This window comes from Calonectris borealis, chromosome 4 (assembly GCF_964195595.1).
Source record: "Calonectris borealis chromosome 4, bCalBor7.hap1.2, whole genome shotgun sequence".
Classification (NCBI taxonomy): Eukaryota; Metazoa; Chordata; class Aves; order Procellariiformes; family Procellariidae; genus Calonectris; species Calonectris borealis.
In genome coordinates, this window is record NC_134315.1 from 10,942,434 (window position 1) to 10,959,372 (window position 16,939).

The 16,939-nt window shown below is 36.3% G+C and overlaps 1 protein-coding gene across 2 annotated transcripts in view; it reads left to right on the forward strand.

Moving 5' to 3' along the window:
* The window catches only part of RGS12 (regulator of G protein signaling 12), an 89,768-nt gene that overhangs the window by 24,221 nt on the left and 48,608 nt on the right, over positions 1–16,939 (forward strand). The window lies entirely within an intron of this gene.

Genomic DNA, 16,939 nt, shown 5'->3' on the forward strand with positions numbered 1-16,939 from the left:
GCTGATCATTAATGAAAGAAAGAAAGAAATATCTATAGTGTAATAAAGTTGCTAATCTTCATATGACTTTTATGTGAGGGGAATACAGATTTCACGTATCACCTGACTTTTTCAGTGTTTCTTTAATAGCTTACATTGATGCCAGCAGTGGCCATTCTTTCTGTGAGGAATTTTGAATTTATTTTACCCATCACAGCTGGTCATGTAAAGCAAAACAATACAGTTTTGCTGATCAAAATGTTCATCATACCTTAGAAATCATTGTATCATGATATCATATAAAAAATCAAATGCTCATATTCTTTTTTTGTTCAGCTGATGATCATTGCATTGAGAAAATTTTGGGAAGTTAAATTTGTTGCTGGACCAGGCTCTTTGCATAACTTCCTAAGGAATGTAGCCTTATTGAGTATGGAAAAGTTTTTAAAAATACTTAAATAGGTTTTTCCTCCTTATATGTCAGCAGTTGAGAAAAGGGAATTCCTAATCAGCTTGGTGTTGGTCATTGGCTATGGTGATTTTGCGTCTTTCTGAGTATAATATAATAACGCTATTTCACGCTATCTGGTATAACATCAGCTGATGCCTGGGCCTCAGTGGCCAAACCTTACTGATTTTGGTGAAAACAAGGAATGAAAAGCCATCTGAATTTAAAAACCTGCTCCTCCTGCTCTGCTGAGAGCCTCCCTCAACCAGCTGTAGGAATATGGCTTCATTACATCTTCTCTTCTAGTGTGCTTCCTTGGGAAAACCTGACCCTTAGTGATGGAACGTGAATGGGAAGATTTTTCCCTTACCCCTTTATCATGCTTATCTGGAAGAAGGATTGTGGTTAGAGAGAAACAAAAATATGTGCAGAGCTCTTGGCATAGGAACCATGTAATACATATTATACTGCTCGTCAGCATGGGAGGGAATGTGGCACACTGATTCCTCTAAATGGGAAGGTGGTGTTTAAAAAGCATTTGAGATGGGAGGAGGAAAGAAGGAGATACTCTGAGTTTCCTGCCATGGGAAAATGTAGGAAGAACGGAATTTCACTGACTCTGAACTAAAGGAGAGGGGAGCTCAGTGCACCAGATTTTTAGGGAACAGAATATATGGAAGGAGCTTCTGGCGTGCTTAGGGAATGCAGGTAGGAACTGTAATTACTTATTTCTCAGATGTTTTAAAGGACATTTTTCATTGTGGTCTATTTCTGTCTTGTTGTCTGAAGTTTTTAAGTGTCTTGCTTTTTTTTTCTAGCCATGGAAAATACTTTTTCATTTCTTTGCACTCATAACTTTTAATACAGTAAGTGCATAACTTTAACAAACAGAGCAAGATCCTCTGGATAAAGCTGTTTGGGAACCGTCTAGCTACATCTTTCTTCATCAGAAAATGGTGATTCTTCTAAATTAAAAAAGCTTGCTACTATATATTACCAGTCTTGACAGAATTTCTGGTCACAGTAAGAGAGAATCCTCTCAGAATATCTAAGAGCCTAGTGCTAGTAGTTCACGTGCAATAGGAAAAACATGGTTCACGCCATGTTCTTCCAGATTGACATTTCATAGAGATTTATGTGCACATCTCATATTTTGAGAGAGTGTTTTAAACACCAAGGATATAATTTAATTTCTGTTGTTGGAGCTGTTTTACATTGCATAAATATTCATTAAAATAGAGACTTGGTACTTCCTGTTAATTTCAGAAAGATGTCATAGTTACTGGCCTTAAAATCAATTTTCTTTCATTGTGTCTTAGCTAGTATTCGTTAGTGTGTATAAATTGAGTAGCACCAACAAGAGGGATTGAGAGGCTCTCTGTGTTACCCAATGTCCTAATTGTTAAAGCTGTTACTTTGGACAGGGAAACTTACATTCTAGGTCACGGTATGAATCGGACAAAGAAACAACCTATATTTGTTTGTATTTGGATGAATGCCCCTACTACATGTAGCTATTTGGGTGTGGACTGCTCTCTGTCAATTACTTCTTTTCACTTTGAAAGCTCTTTTTTTCCCTCTGCATGCCATAACAGAATGATATCCTAGCCACCAGGAGAAATACCATCCCAGAGAAGAATTTTAAAAACTTCACAAGTCAAAGTAAAATAGGGTTGAGGTGTTTTGATTTTGGTTCTAACTTCAACGCTGCTGCAGCACTTTTCCCAAGTACTGTTACACTAAGTGTAGTAGAACACAATGTTGTTAGTACATGTTTAGATTATTTCAGGCCATCTATTTAGAGTTGCTGGAAGAGGAAATAACAATACCAGGAAATTCTTAGAGACTCCACCTTTAGAATAATGATCATGAACAGACTACATAGGCTATTCAGTTGCTTTTGTGTTCTTTCTAGTTATCTTAGCAGAATGGATAAGGTACTAACCCAAACATGAAGTTTGAAAATGAATATGCTTCTCTGAGCTTGTGAGTTTGATTCCTGCTGGCATCCAACTTAGTCTTCTAAATTGAGCAGTATAAGTAGATTCCATGCAGTTTCTTTTATGGGCATATGCTGAACACTGTTCATTTGCTTATGGGTCTGAAGAAGGCTGTATTTGAATTTTTTGTGAAAGTATGAACTTGCTCCTCTTGTCTTTGGAGCTGTAGTGTGTGAAATACTAGCTGTTGGTTTTGCTGTCTTCTGCCATAAGGTGGCGTGATTTCTTTGCAGTTTTTTTTTAAAATCTATCCAAGAATAAAACATATTTTTATATATATTATTTTAATAAATAAAAACAATGTTTGCAAGAGAATATTTCACTTTTTCTTTTAATTTGTTAGATTATGGCTGGCTATACATGTACAGACAATATTCTTACAAGGTGAGAATTAGCTGTAATGACATAGTTGCCTCTCCTTAAGCATTTTTGTCTTACCTGCAGAAGCTGTATTATACATAGAAGAAAACAGAGAAGTTTGAAGGATTAACTTCTAGGTGCTGGTTTTAGTAATAGAAGCTGTATACAAGATTATTTTAAATCTGCAGGGATCAAAATAGGATGAGAGTGCAAAGTTAATGGATGCAGTTATGTTACGACTATGGTACGGAAAATATCTCACAAAACACAAAATACACAATTTTATTTCTGCACTGTGGAAATTGTGCTTGTTCACACCAGGGCTCAATATGATTATCTTGTAAATTGGAACTGAATTCAGAAAATTAGCTTGTTTAGTGTATGTCTTAATTATGTTGTTTTCACAAGAGATGTATTTAGAACTTTTTCTGTATTAAATTACAAGAAATCTGTTTTTGTTAAGACCAGGTTCCTATTTTGTATGTAGTAATAAATTTTCCTATGTGAATTATTTGTCGTTATGAAATAGTGTCCATTAACAACCATGTTAAAATTCTGTGATTTCCACCAATTTTACTTTATAGCATGTTTGCTGGTTCATATTTGCAAGGTGTAGCTTAAGCTAAATGGAACTTGCCATGATTTAGGATTATTTAATAATTGGACTAATGAGAGACCATGATCCTATCTTTCTTCCTACTTTTCTTCCCTGTAGGTAAATGCCACTACTCTCATCCTCTTGCACTATTCTGTCCTGGCAAAGACATTGTTTGTAGATTTATAAACACATTAAAAGTGACTCTGTGAGACTGCAGAGACTAGAACACTGCCTTTGTAAAAATTTACATTAAACAGAGTAATCCTTTTACTCATCAACAGTTTTGGAACCAGATTGCATAACACTTTCAACTGTAGCTCATTCCATTCATATTTTAATTTTTCTTGAGGTCTGTAAAAATGGGGGACCCTTGCAGTATTCCCTTGAAGTCAACAAATTTAGGTTCCTCCTCACGAAGGAGAACATTCAGAGCTTTTGTTTCCTGAAAATCATTGTGGCACTTGTACTTTTGGTATTTCTCTGTGGTTAAAAATAGGGCAGAATAGTATCCTGAGAGACATAATATCTTAGGCAGAGAAGTGTCAAGCTCTTTGAGTATTGTTAAATAATCTTTTAATGTAGAGATCTTTTTAAAATTAAAGACTGTTTAAAACTTTTAACTAAATATCAGGACAAAAAAAGGTGGCTGTTGCTGCTTTTCTTCTTATCCTCATCCCATTTTGGAAACCTTAAAGCTATATCCTATATGAAAAAGAACATTTGTTGGATCAAATTTCTAGAGTTTAGTAATGTTTTCAAAGTTGGGATGTATCATATATTCCTTTTAAAAATCAGTGTGAGGAATTTAGTTAGAATGTTCTATCTTAATTATAACCATTAATAATGTAGTATTATTAGCTGTTATTATAGATGATAATGCTTGATTTTTTTCTGTTTTGTTAATTCCACTGAAGCAACATTTTTGCATTTCATCTGCTAATTGAAAGAATATAACACATCTCTTTGGTATGAGGTTTTTATACTAATGAATGACATGTCTCTGCTGGATATTAGCTTTGGCATCTGTGGGTGGCAAAAACCCCTAAATGCTCATTTGACTTAATAATAAGTTTTTAAGTGGGTACCTGTCTTTGTTTGACTGATTTAAATAATCAGACAAAGCTTACACAGGGAGATAATAGCTTGTATGAGACCAACTAGTATACTAGGAAAATCAGACAAGAAGAGCTAAACATGCCCCAAACTTTTCCCACCCTGTCAGTTGATCTAATAAAAAGTATTAAGTCTCCCTGCAGAGCTTGCTTTACTGACGTTCTTAGATCATCACTATGGCCACAACGCCACCACTATGGCTAGTATAATTACGTGATTTAAATCAAAAGGCCTCTTCATTCTCAACTTATAATTGTGAATTTAAAATTTGAAAATAATGTATATTTTTGTCTTAGGTTTCACCAATTTTTCTAAGCTGTGATAACTTGCCATGGGCTGCCAGTATACACACGTTCCGCTGTGTACTACCTTCAAGTATTGCATCTTTTGCATGTATTTTGTCCTAATTTTTATCTAAGATGTAATTGACGAATTGACAATTTTGCTGTCTGCTTTCATGAAGGTGGAGAAAAGGCCAGTTGTGAAAGAAAACTGCATGCAAGAATAAAATCTCCATTTTTGTATGTAAAAGGTAGTTCTGTATTTTTAGCATGCTAATAATAGACTTCTTAAAGGGCTACTCCTGTCTCATATACAAATATTCTGAAGTCCGAATGCTAACACAGTCCAGCCCCTAACACTGCTGTTTGGAAGCCTCGTGGATCTGTGACCACAGCCTAGGTTCTTTGTTTCTCTTTTCCCTTTGCTAGAAGCTGTCTGGCGTTGCTCGCTGGAGTAGCAGTGAATGACAGGTCCTGTTTCGCGGAGTGTGCCAGCAGGGGTCAGCTTTTAAAACACTGCAAAGCGCAAGATGTGTGCTTAGTGATTTTTACAGTCTCAACTGTAGCTCAAACCCTCTTGCTGAACTGTAATATATAGCTTTAAATAGTCTAAGTTAGTCATGACATTAAACATTGATTTCTTTACCTCGAATTACTGTAGCACATGTGGTCATGGAGCTGATCGGTAAGGCTTTGAAAGCATCCAGTGGTTTCTGCCAGGCATTCTTCCGCTCTGTTCAGACCTTTGACTGTTACAGTCCTGGCTGGAGAGCTGCATAGTGGCTGCACACCTGTGCTGGTAAATGAAACAGTGCCAGGACATGGGGGCAGGCAGGGGATTGCAATGTTTGTACTGTCACATTGTTAGAGGTGTCATTTATGTGGCTTCATCCTGGGCCAACTAGTGTATTTTCTCAAATGATTTTGATCATGGTTTAGAAGTTAGCCCTAATAGCTAGCATCACTGTTAGCCCGAATAGCCAGCAGGCAGTTTGGATGCAACCAACTTGATAGGAGGTTGGAGAGCTTGGTGGTATGGTAGTGGCCAGAAAGCACCAGCTTTCTTTGGAACTACACAATAGCTTATGGCACTATTTATTTGACTAGTATAAATATAGCCAGTATGTCTGTAGGTTACCATCATCTTATTCTGGATGATGCCTATGTTATGCCTTAGACATTTTTTTTTGCTGTCATCAATTCTTAGTATGTCTTAAAGACTTCCAAGAGCATAATTTCTTCACATTTATTTCTCTAGACTGCTCTATTAAGAATTTCAAACTCTTTTCAGCATACTCTAGAGAATCTTCTTCAGGCTTTTACTTTGGCATGTGTGATCTTAACAGGTACTTTAGATATATTCATTGTTACTCCCTAAAGAAGGAAAACATCATGCTAGCAGTATACATTTATTTATTTTTTCCACAAATTGTGCACTAACATTAATGTTAAGACTTTGCTGGTATTTTATACTGTACCATTATTTTTAAAAGATTACCAATATATGCTCCTAAGTTTTCCTTACATTTATAGAATTTATCATGGAAAGTTCTTATGCTCTTCACAGTGTTTTGTAAAGTGGCAAAGGGGGGTTAGTCAACAGATGAGTACAGTTGTGTGTAACCTCTTTATCATGAATTGGAGACACTTATTTCTTGATAAAATCCAGAATGTTAAACTGTGTGATTTTTTTTTTCCCAGACACTGAGAATAATGGGATTTGTTTTCTGATATTGCAATTGGTAAAATGACCATACTTCGGTAATTTTACTGTTTACTGTTTTCTCCTGCTTTTGGGTTATTTTCTTTATTTCAGATTCTGGAGAAATTTGCTATGTAAATTTGCATGTAAAAAGCAGAGTAGTCAGAGAATGTGCTGAGAGCTGGATCTCATCTCTGCTTTCTTTGTGAGGTGCATATGGCAGTGCTCATCCCATACTTCGGTGCCTGAGAAGAAACCAACAGTGTTGCCTGGGATGGATTCCATACGGAATTCAGTCCTCATATGTGCAAAAACAGTTGGCACTGTATGGAGAAATTTCTCCCTCAGGAAGCAATCAGTACATTGTCTGACCATGCCACTCAAGCGCTGTCCAAGCTTTATTGCCTCTGGGCTTGGCTCTCCAACACAAGCCAATTTCTGTCACAGAACCAGAGGCACAGTGTATGCTTTCAGGGACTAGATACAAAATTGTATTCTGCATAAATCCTCAGGTAGCACACCTTACTTCTTGTCAGTAGCCAGTACTGCCATTCTTAAGATGTGTGATTAAATGGATGCAGGTGAATTCACAAGCTGTCAGTGTCTCTGATGCAGTCACGTTTGTGGAACTACAAGGATCAGCCAGGGTGGACAAGTTAAAGTAACCACCTGAAGCTACAGAGGGCTCATACCCCTTAGTTCAGCAATATGAGGTATCAGACCTTGGTTTTGGCTCTATTCTTTTCGTTCTGGTTTCCTTGAGTAGTGATGAAACAGTCAGTGCTCGCGGAACTGGGACTCTTGGTAGGTGGGCAATCTCTCAGGGGTGTCTTTCTCCATAATCTTTGGTACCTAGTGTTCTTTTAAAATTGGGCTTACTTGCTTTGAACTGAAACTGTTCGCTCATGAGGCATGTAACATTAAGGCAGAATAATGGCTTACTGCACTGGGGTCTGTTATTGAAACCCGGAGTTATTTGCCGCTTAAGGCTGGCCTTTGCTTCAGTTTCTTATGTTACACTTGTTGACTCAAGAGCATCTTTTAAGGCTCCTCCCAAGAAGGTGAGCAGTGAGGTGAAGTTACTCAAGGTAATAAGGACAAGAGCAGTCTCTGAAGATGAGAGCCGGCTGCTTTTACAAGACTGAATGACTGGACAACAAAATGGCAGATGAAAATGTATGCAGATAAATGTAAAGCAATGCAAATGAGGCAAAATAGCCATAGCTTCATCTATCAAATGATACATGTATCTCTGAGCTGACTTCTTCTCAGAAGTAAGGTCTTTGAGTTTTAAGGGAGAGTTGCATGAAAACATCAGCTCACTACAGTAGCAATGAAATAAAATCCTGTGTTACGAATTATTATGGAAGGAATAGAGAAAAAAACCCACATAATGATTCCATTGTATACATCTGTGATTTGCCCATACCTGGTCTCTTTATTTCAAAAATGTTATGATATATTAGAAGTAGAAAAGATTCAGAAAGGCGTAAGAAAGAGTACAAAATCATGGGTGGCATAGAAAAAGTAGCTGGGATTGACTGCTCACTGTCTCCTTCGGGACAAGAAGTCAGCACCATTAATTAAAGGTAGCTGGAGCCAAGAGCAAAACAAACAGAACAGAATGATTGTTCATGCAGGAGGTGAGTCGGTCTGTGGGACGCCTCGCCACTGAGTGCTGTGGATGCAAGAAATTTGCATGTCCTGGGGGGGAAGTGGACAAGTATTTGGAAAAGAGGGCCACTGGGGATTATTAGGGAGACAAGCCACACCAGATTCAGCAAATCTCCTGAAGACTAAAAAAGACCTGGAGTCTGGGATAATGTAATCAGGGAAATGTCCTATATGTTGCCCTGTGCTACCGTCGGTGTGTGGCCACTACTGGAAACATAATACTGGGTTTGATAAAGCCATGTTCTGAACTGATTATGTTCTTAGACTCAAGGATGGACATTTCTTCTCCTTAACTGTGGGATTATGGTTTGTACTCTCGGCGCAGGAAGCTGCGTTACCTTTCATTTGGTGTAAACTTGTTTGTTTGTAAAGTAAAGGGCTCGCTGACCATAGTATCTCCTAGCACAGTGTAACTGCTGAGGGCTCTGCGAGCATTTACTGTTTGTGCTACAGATGTTTGAGGGAGAGGGCACCTGCAGCTTTCCTGGTTAGGGCTTTGCTGCAAAACAGACTGCCCATGCAATTCCTGGGTGGGAATGAAGAACTGGGTGACTGGTTTCATGCATCTCTGTTCCTGCCCTCCCTCGGCTGCTCTTCCTGTTACCTGGTGTGTCTTTTTGTCATCTCACGTGCTAAGGAGGGATTTTTGCTCTGTGAGTCCTGGTTAATGTTAGGGAATGAATTAAGGCCTTATTGAATGAACTGAGTTAATATTTCTAGAGTATAATCACAGAATACATATGGCACAAATGATAGCACTGTAGCTATCCGTGAATTGTTTCTGACTCTGCTCCATGCTTAAACTGCTGGGATTCTGGCTAGGAGATAGTACCATTTAATTTTCACTGTCGTCATGGATTTATCAGTCCAATGAAGTTTAAAAAAAAAAAAAAAAAGTTACCTGTGGAGCTTCTAGTAGATGAGCTACTGATTTTATTCAATATTAAATCATCAAAACATTTCATCTGTTCTTCTGATACTTAAAAAAATACAGTAAAAATCCCATCCTCTACTTCCATCTGGACCAAGGGACTGCAGAAGGATGGTATTTAAGCATTATTTCTTGGGCAGAAAGTGTGTGCATTTCTTTCTGAAAATGCACAGATCTTGCTGGTCTGTCTGGAGAGTAGGTGTGGTATTGAAAATTATGAGAATCATGTTTCACTTGGAACGCGATCCTTGTAAATGCCAATGCCCTGCTTACTCAAAAGAACAGGGAGCATTTTGGTAGGATGAGATAGATTGCATAATATGCATACATGTGATTGTAATCATACCGAGACACGTACCTACATGCCAGGAACTGAAAGAAATTTGCTGTGAGTCTTACAAGTTTTAACAATTTTTTTTTACAAAGTATTTTTAGATTATATTTTAAGTATTTTTAGTAGGGATTGATGACCTAGTTCATTCAGATACTATACTGATCAAAGGGGAATGTATTAAAAAAGAATACTTTGGAGGAGAAAACGATGTTGACTCAATGCTTAAACAAGTTTGGACAAACGTTTTAGACAGAGTCCTGTAGGCCCTTACCGAATGCATTTTACATTAGCAGATTCCTCAGCAGCATGCTGTTGTCTTTACAGAAGCTTTATTGTTACACAGGACCTGCCTAAACACCATTTTGAAAGCTGCCTGTTCCTTTTGATGAGAAGATACAGAACCAGTATTGAGGGCGGAGAATGTGCTGGGGAGGGAGGAGAATGGGAGAGGTGTTGATAGGGCAACAGACAGAGAAGCCTCATTTTTTTACTGGACTCTGGAAGAAGTAAATATGTGTTCAGAAAGAACATAATAATAAAGTTGAAGGGACTGTTTCCTAACAATGAGCTATTAAACTATTTATACATGGAGAAAACTTTTACTGATAGTCAAGTGTCTGTAAGTATAAAGTTTTGTTTGTCTAAAGCGAACAGAAAACAGGGATTTAGTTTAATGAGTTGTCTTCTGAGCTAAGAAATCTTGCAGTGAAATATGATAAATAATGCTTCTAAGGATTCAATGAGGTTTTAAAGAGACAAAGTTTGTAAGTATAAGTATTTAAGTTGACTTTCTATATAAGCTGTATTATGAAATTAAGAATACACCATTTTTATGTTGTAAATCACAATTTTAAAATCTCTCTTTAGCATTGTATTGTTTTTAAAATGTGGAGTGAGTTTAGTAGATATACAGATACTTCTCTAATTAAGTTTTCTATAAATCTTTCTGTTAATTTTCACTATACTTGCACGTTTCCGTAAAGCAAGAATGTCATGTTAAAGTTGTAAGTTACCTTCAAATTGTTACAGTGTTTTTTTAAGGTGTGCAGCTAAAATGATTTTTTTTTTTCTTCCAGCTGGATTTTTGTCCAATAAAACAGAATCCAGATGGTATGAGTTATTACAATAACTGAAAATAAATGAGAAGTATTTATAGAATACAATATTTCTGAGGTAGAGACTTCAGACCAGTTTTAGCTTCTTATTGCTCAGAATACACATAGTAAGTAAAGGTCCTAGCTGTATTATCAAATTTTGACGTTATGGTTTTATTCTTTATGTCTGTATATCTCAGAGTATAATTGTATTTAATGCTAAAAGTATAGCAGCAAAACTACCAGTTCTTAAAATGAGAAAGGAAAGAAACAGTTGCAAGGCTTAGGAAGATATATATGCATTGTTTACTTAAAATTCAGTAGTTTTCATGCTCAGTTTTACATTGATTTCCTCAAAATCTATTGATTATTAGAGGCTCCATCTGCAGTAGTAGGAAATTCAGAAGTGGCTTAATGTGTTTCAGTGATCTGTCACTTAATCATATCCTCCTTAATATGTAATTCAATTTTAATTTACTATTGGGCTGCAAGTCACCTTCCATCTGGATGTGCAAGTTATGCTGTTTCTGCACGTTTTTATTAGTGGAGAGAATTCAGTTGTCTTAAAATGTTGATCAACAGAAGGAAAAAAAAAGTAATTGTTTAAAAACATTTTTGAAAAAGTGTATTTTTTATTATCAGTTTACAGTCAGGCTCTACGGAATTATTTTTCAAAGTTCACAATATGGCTTTCAAAACCAAATATTTGTTCTTAAAGTAGATTTCTGGATGGCAAATCTTCCTGAACTTAATGCTTTAAAAAGTGTGCATCCGTCTCAGAAGTGTAGGCAGACAGCAGGGGGCACTCGGAACAGCAGTTTGCATCCCGTCTCTGCTTCACTGAATTTATTGATGGGAAGTCTTGGTATTTAACAAGGCGGCTTGTATTTCAGTTATTTATACACGAACAAATTCCAAACAGTTTGGCTTGAAAATATTTTTCGTTAATATCGCCTTGGAATAGGAAGGACTTTTATCTTTAAAATTGATAGAGGGAAACCACAATGTTGTAAATAAGAGAATCTTCCCTCTTTTAATCAGTAGCACATATGGGGTCTGTTTATTGTTGAGTAGCTGACAAATCATTGACAAAAATATATCTAGACAGATGATAGAAAATTTGGGGAGTTAGGAAAAAAAACCATTTTATTTTATAGCAGTTTTCTTGATTTGTGTGTAGGCTTTTTGATACTCCTGCTTTTTATTTCAGTATCTAGGGTCAGTGAGCTAAATCATATTCTTAACAGATATTTTTCCTCTGGCTTTCACACAAGTTGTTGTTACTTTCTTTAATATGAGATAAAAAAAGAAATACTTGATATTGATGAGATTTAAGATTTTTGATGGTGCATTCTGCCAACGTCAAATTTACTTTAGGAATTTGTGTGAGTAGGAGCTGGTCCAGGGGATCGCCTCTTTCTAGTTGCTGGCGTTTTTTGTGTGTGTTTTCTTCTTTCAGGAGTCAGAGATATATTAAATCCTATTCATCTTTTGACAAGTTAGAACTTATCCAGGCTTTCTGTCATTCTGTCTTTCTCTTCAGCTTTTTCTGCTCTGAAAACAAATGTACAAAAGAAAATATGAGCAGGAAGTGGAGGGAGGATAGAAGAGAAAAACAGATCAACCATATCTGGGGTCTCTACCCCTTCCCACAGTTTAGCTTCTAAGCAGATGGATGTGGGTTTACAACTGTCGTCTTTGGTATATCTGAATAAGGTTTTTAAAGCTGTTGTGTCATATTTTAACACTTTTCATTAATAACTTTGCAAATTAACATTCCTTCTGCTTTTGACCTTTGAACTTTGAGTAGCCTGCCTGGTTTACAAATATGGTACACAAAATCACAAGATTTTGAATCTGGCAGCTGCTGAAATAATCTGTGAAAATGTAGAGGGATACGAATTTTTTAAAGGGCTTTCAGAGTCACATGACATTTCATAGCCATTATCATTAACTGGTACTGTCTAATTCGTAGAACTTATTTGCAGTGCTAGTAGAGGCACTGTATGGAAAAAATGTGGACGTGCAATGCTTAGTTCAATGAAATAAAATCAACAACTGTAAAGGTCTGTTTAAACTAGGGGATTATTAGGTTTATAACGCCAAGTATGAGTGCCTAGAATGTATAAAACATTGCCCACACACAGTGTTCCTAACAATGTCACTACGGTTGCTTTGGTGAACTGCTAGTCTTGCAGCTACATCCTGTTGCATGTGGAGTTACTTTTTTTCCTAATCATTCTTGTGTTCTTGAGGGTAACATCCTCACCTGTTAAAACTCTGCTAGTACATTTGGTCTTTCTAGGTGATTCCTAGAGGACTTAGGTTGAGTGTTAAGTAAACACTATTGATGAAAGTCCTTTTTTGTGTTACCCCGAAGGGGTGTTCACAGGAAAGTTCTCTAGGCATTTCTGATCCATTTGTGCTTTTTACTTACCCAATGTAAGAATTATTATGCACCTGGTCACCTGCCTATTTGTTAATGGTGTTGCTGTTTGGTTAAGGTATTGACAGTGAAAATACATTCTGCATTCTACTTCGTTTAGTGTCAAGCAAAATGCAGTATTTAAACAGCTCTGGCATTTTTTCTTTATAAAATCATAAATTTTTGATACTTATCCACACATAGTAAAACTGTTCTGCGCAAGTATCGTAGGGCATTTGCTTCTTAAGTCCTAAAATAATGGAGGGTATAATTTGTAAAGCACATTCCTTCCTGTCTACCCACCCATTTGTTTCCATTGCATTTCTTCATGGTATTAAATACTTGTAGAAGACAGCATTCAAAAGTGCAGTGGTGTGCCTATTCAAACAAGTAATCAATCATAAAATGAACTTTGTCCGTTGCACCAATTTGCTTATGTCTCTGGAATGCTTATTAAAGAATGCTTCCTCCATTTTCATCTGCAATTAGCTTAAAATTCCTTCTCTGATCACTCTAAATTAAATTGAGAAGATTGAGTTTTTCTGTTAACCAAGTCTCTTCATCCTAAATCCAAATAGGAAGATGTGCAGACTTGGACTGTCTTTTGCAAGCCAATCTTACTGTGAGATCTTGAGGCTCTTAACTTCTTTTTGCTTCATCTTCTGTCTTTATAAGTTCAGAGTAATATTTGCCTTCTTCATAGGGTTGTTTTTATGTTAGGGGCTCAACCTAGGAACTGTATGGATGTGAGGGATTCCACATACTGCATTGAACAAGGGAGAAGATTCCTCTTTCCTAAACTACTACTAGTAAGTCCACCTTGGCTTTAAGGACATCCCACTACCATAAAAATGCCCACTAATAATTTCCAGTTTGCAATTCTGGTGTTTATTTTTAGCAGAAAATTGTATTCTGATTGCTTAAAAAATAACAGCAATGAATGGTTTAGGTACTATCGCTATTTACTTGTGAATAGCAGCAAACTCCATGAAATCTTATACGTTCCATATACAGTCTCTTGAAGACACTGCTGTCACAGGCAGGTTAATAGCACTTCCCTCTTACATTACAAGTAGCCTATTTTGCTCTCTGTTCCTAAGGCGCTGTGCACAGAACTGTCTTGACATCAGTTGAGCACAGGCTCGGGTAGTGAGGAAGGAAGGGCAGAATATCAGTTGGTTTCTGAAAGAATTTTGTCTTTAGTGACAATGGGCTGCTCCTAGGTTTAACCAAATATGCCAAGTTTCCTTGTACTGAGGATTTTTACGTGCAATTTATAGTGTTAACCACTGAAAAGTTAAGCAGAATAGACCATTTGAGGTCCTACTTTATTCTGGCTTGCATTATGTAAACCTCTGAAAATAGTGGTTTACTATGTAAATGTTTCTGTAACTAATGTTAGGGTGATTAACTAATGTTTTTCTGAAAACTGTCTTGGAAATCTGTTTTATTGAATACAGGACTGTCACACAATTCAACGTCATTTTATTTTCCTGATTTGTTATAGGAAATGTTTTAAAATACAATCAGCACGATTTATATAAAATGATCTAGCTTTTCTGGTGAGAGATAATTGAGATCTAATCTGAATCCCTGACGAACCACAGCTTCCTGCATTGGCCTGTTGCTATGGGTAACATAAAGGGAGTAAAATAGAACTTCATACGAAATGCCTTTAAACTTTACTGGCATGTACAGGCATGGAACAGGGTTGAATTTTTTTAGTTTAATCTTTGAGAAGCTGATGTGTTAAGGAAATGCTTTTTCCATATTAAGTGAAGAGAAGATGAATTTAGGAAGAGTACTGTTAGGAAAAATAACTGCTGTTTCTTACGAAGAGCGGGTAAGTAATATGAATTATATTTAGCTAAGGCAAGGCATTGTTGCAGTGAGAAATTAGAAGAGGCTATTGTTATTGGCAAGAAATTAGAGAAGAATGTTATCAGCTTCAGAATGCTTTTTGCTTAGTCTTTAAACTTTTTTACTTTAAAGTATTTGAGTTAAAATTCCTTTGTAAAATGCAAACATTGGGCTTTATTATCAGAGAAGAGTAAAGGGAATCTTACTGTACCAACTAACATTCAGATTTTGAGATGTATTTATGAACTGTGCCCGATATGTATAAAGCTAAAAAATCAGTATCTTTATAATCTGTGCCTATTTTTAAATTCTGTGCAATGTATTTTGTATGTGCTTTCTGTACCATTATATCAAGTATTATATCTTTAGCTAAAACTGTATATATCTTGTATATATCTTCATCAAAGTAATTTTAGGGATGGATTTGGCATTTAAGGCACTCTGTTTATATGTGGTAAGATTGGTTTTGTTTGGGGTAAAAAGTCGAACATTTATTTCTTAAAGGAATTCCAAATGTCACATCGTTTACTGTTCATATGTTGTTTTTATAGATTCAAATATTTGACAAAAATATTTAACTTTCAGACAAGAATGTATTCAGTAAAATTATTGTACAGTAGTTGTACTGTATTTTTTTTCCTTGGGAATTCTTACATCTATAATACTTTTGTATTAACTATTATAAATGCACTTCTTTGGTGGTAGAGGATTGAAAAGACAAATTATGTAATAGTCCTCCTTTAAGTGGCATTCTGAAGGGATATCCTTCTCATAAAATTCTAAATAATGAAATGAATTGCAAGAATGTTTTGAAACGAGGATGAAAATACTATTATATTACTCTAATATTTAGGTGAGAAGTACATTTGAGATTATTTATCAGAAGAAAAATCTAACAATAATTTATAAGTAACATGGCTTTATTTTTTATTTAAAATGTTAGAACAGTGTATACCATATTTTGAGACATGATCTCCCTCCCAGAGATCATTGGAGTTCATGGCATTTGTACAATGTTAATGCTGTAATGTATTTAAAAGGATAAAAATACATGTATGTAATGTAACTCCTGGAGTAATGTGCCTGAAGATCTAGGGACCCGCTCATAATTCACACCATGGCAAAAGGAGAAGTTGCTTCAGGTGATTTAATAAGGAGTTTGAACAAAGCTAGGTGCAAGCAGACAGTCGACTGAGTGATAGGCTTTCCCTGAGCTAAGTGACAGAATGTTTGAAAGTTGGCTATTTCTATTCAGTCTGTAAATCCTCAGTGCTTCATCTCTTAAAGAACACGACAAGTTTCCCAAACTTATTTTGTATATTGAAATCATACGAGAAAATCAGTTTAGAAGGTTGATGGAGCTAGGTATGCTATTCCAAGCTGAAAGGCTTAATCAGAGGGGCTTTTGTAAAAGTGTGTAGTATATTATTGTACTAGGTAAGTCTAACAGATTCTGAAGGCAGCAGTCAGATGCAGCATTCTTTGGATGCAGCAAAAAGTTGATGCCTGTATTGGAAGAAAGTGCACTTTAGAAAGGACACATAGAGAGGTTATTTTTAATCCCTTTTTCTCTGAATCTTCCTGGATGCCCAGGAAAGAAAGAGATGTCTTTGTTTAGTCTGTGATTTTGTCATTGTTATGGTAGGAGGGAGGAATACATCTTCACTCTCCTTATAGATTTTTATCCCTCTCCATCTCAGAAGGAGTTGGAAATAGATATGTCTTTTTTGACTCAGGAAGGCACTCACCCACATTCTATTAGCACAGATGATTTCATGTTGCTCTGTTTTATTGCTAAGGCCTGGCATTTCCTAGTACGTGTCATCCCTCCTGGTATCCCCATCTTTCCCTTTGTTCTACTCAAGTACTTGAGCATGACTTTGACTTGAATGACAAATCTTGAAGTGGAGAAAAAGGACATTTTTGTATTGTGTTATCTAGGTAGTCTGTACGCATGGATTTATTTGCTCAGTGTAATGTCTGGGATATGAGTGAGGTATTTTGGGGTTTTCTGCATCATGGTGTTACAGCAGACTTTGATAGTACTTAGTTTCCTGGGACCTGATCCATGTAAAATGGAACTGAGTGGATTTTCTGGATAAGAGTTTCTGTCAACTGAAAGATGTCATCAGACTAGTTT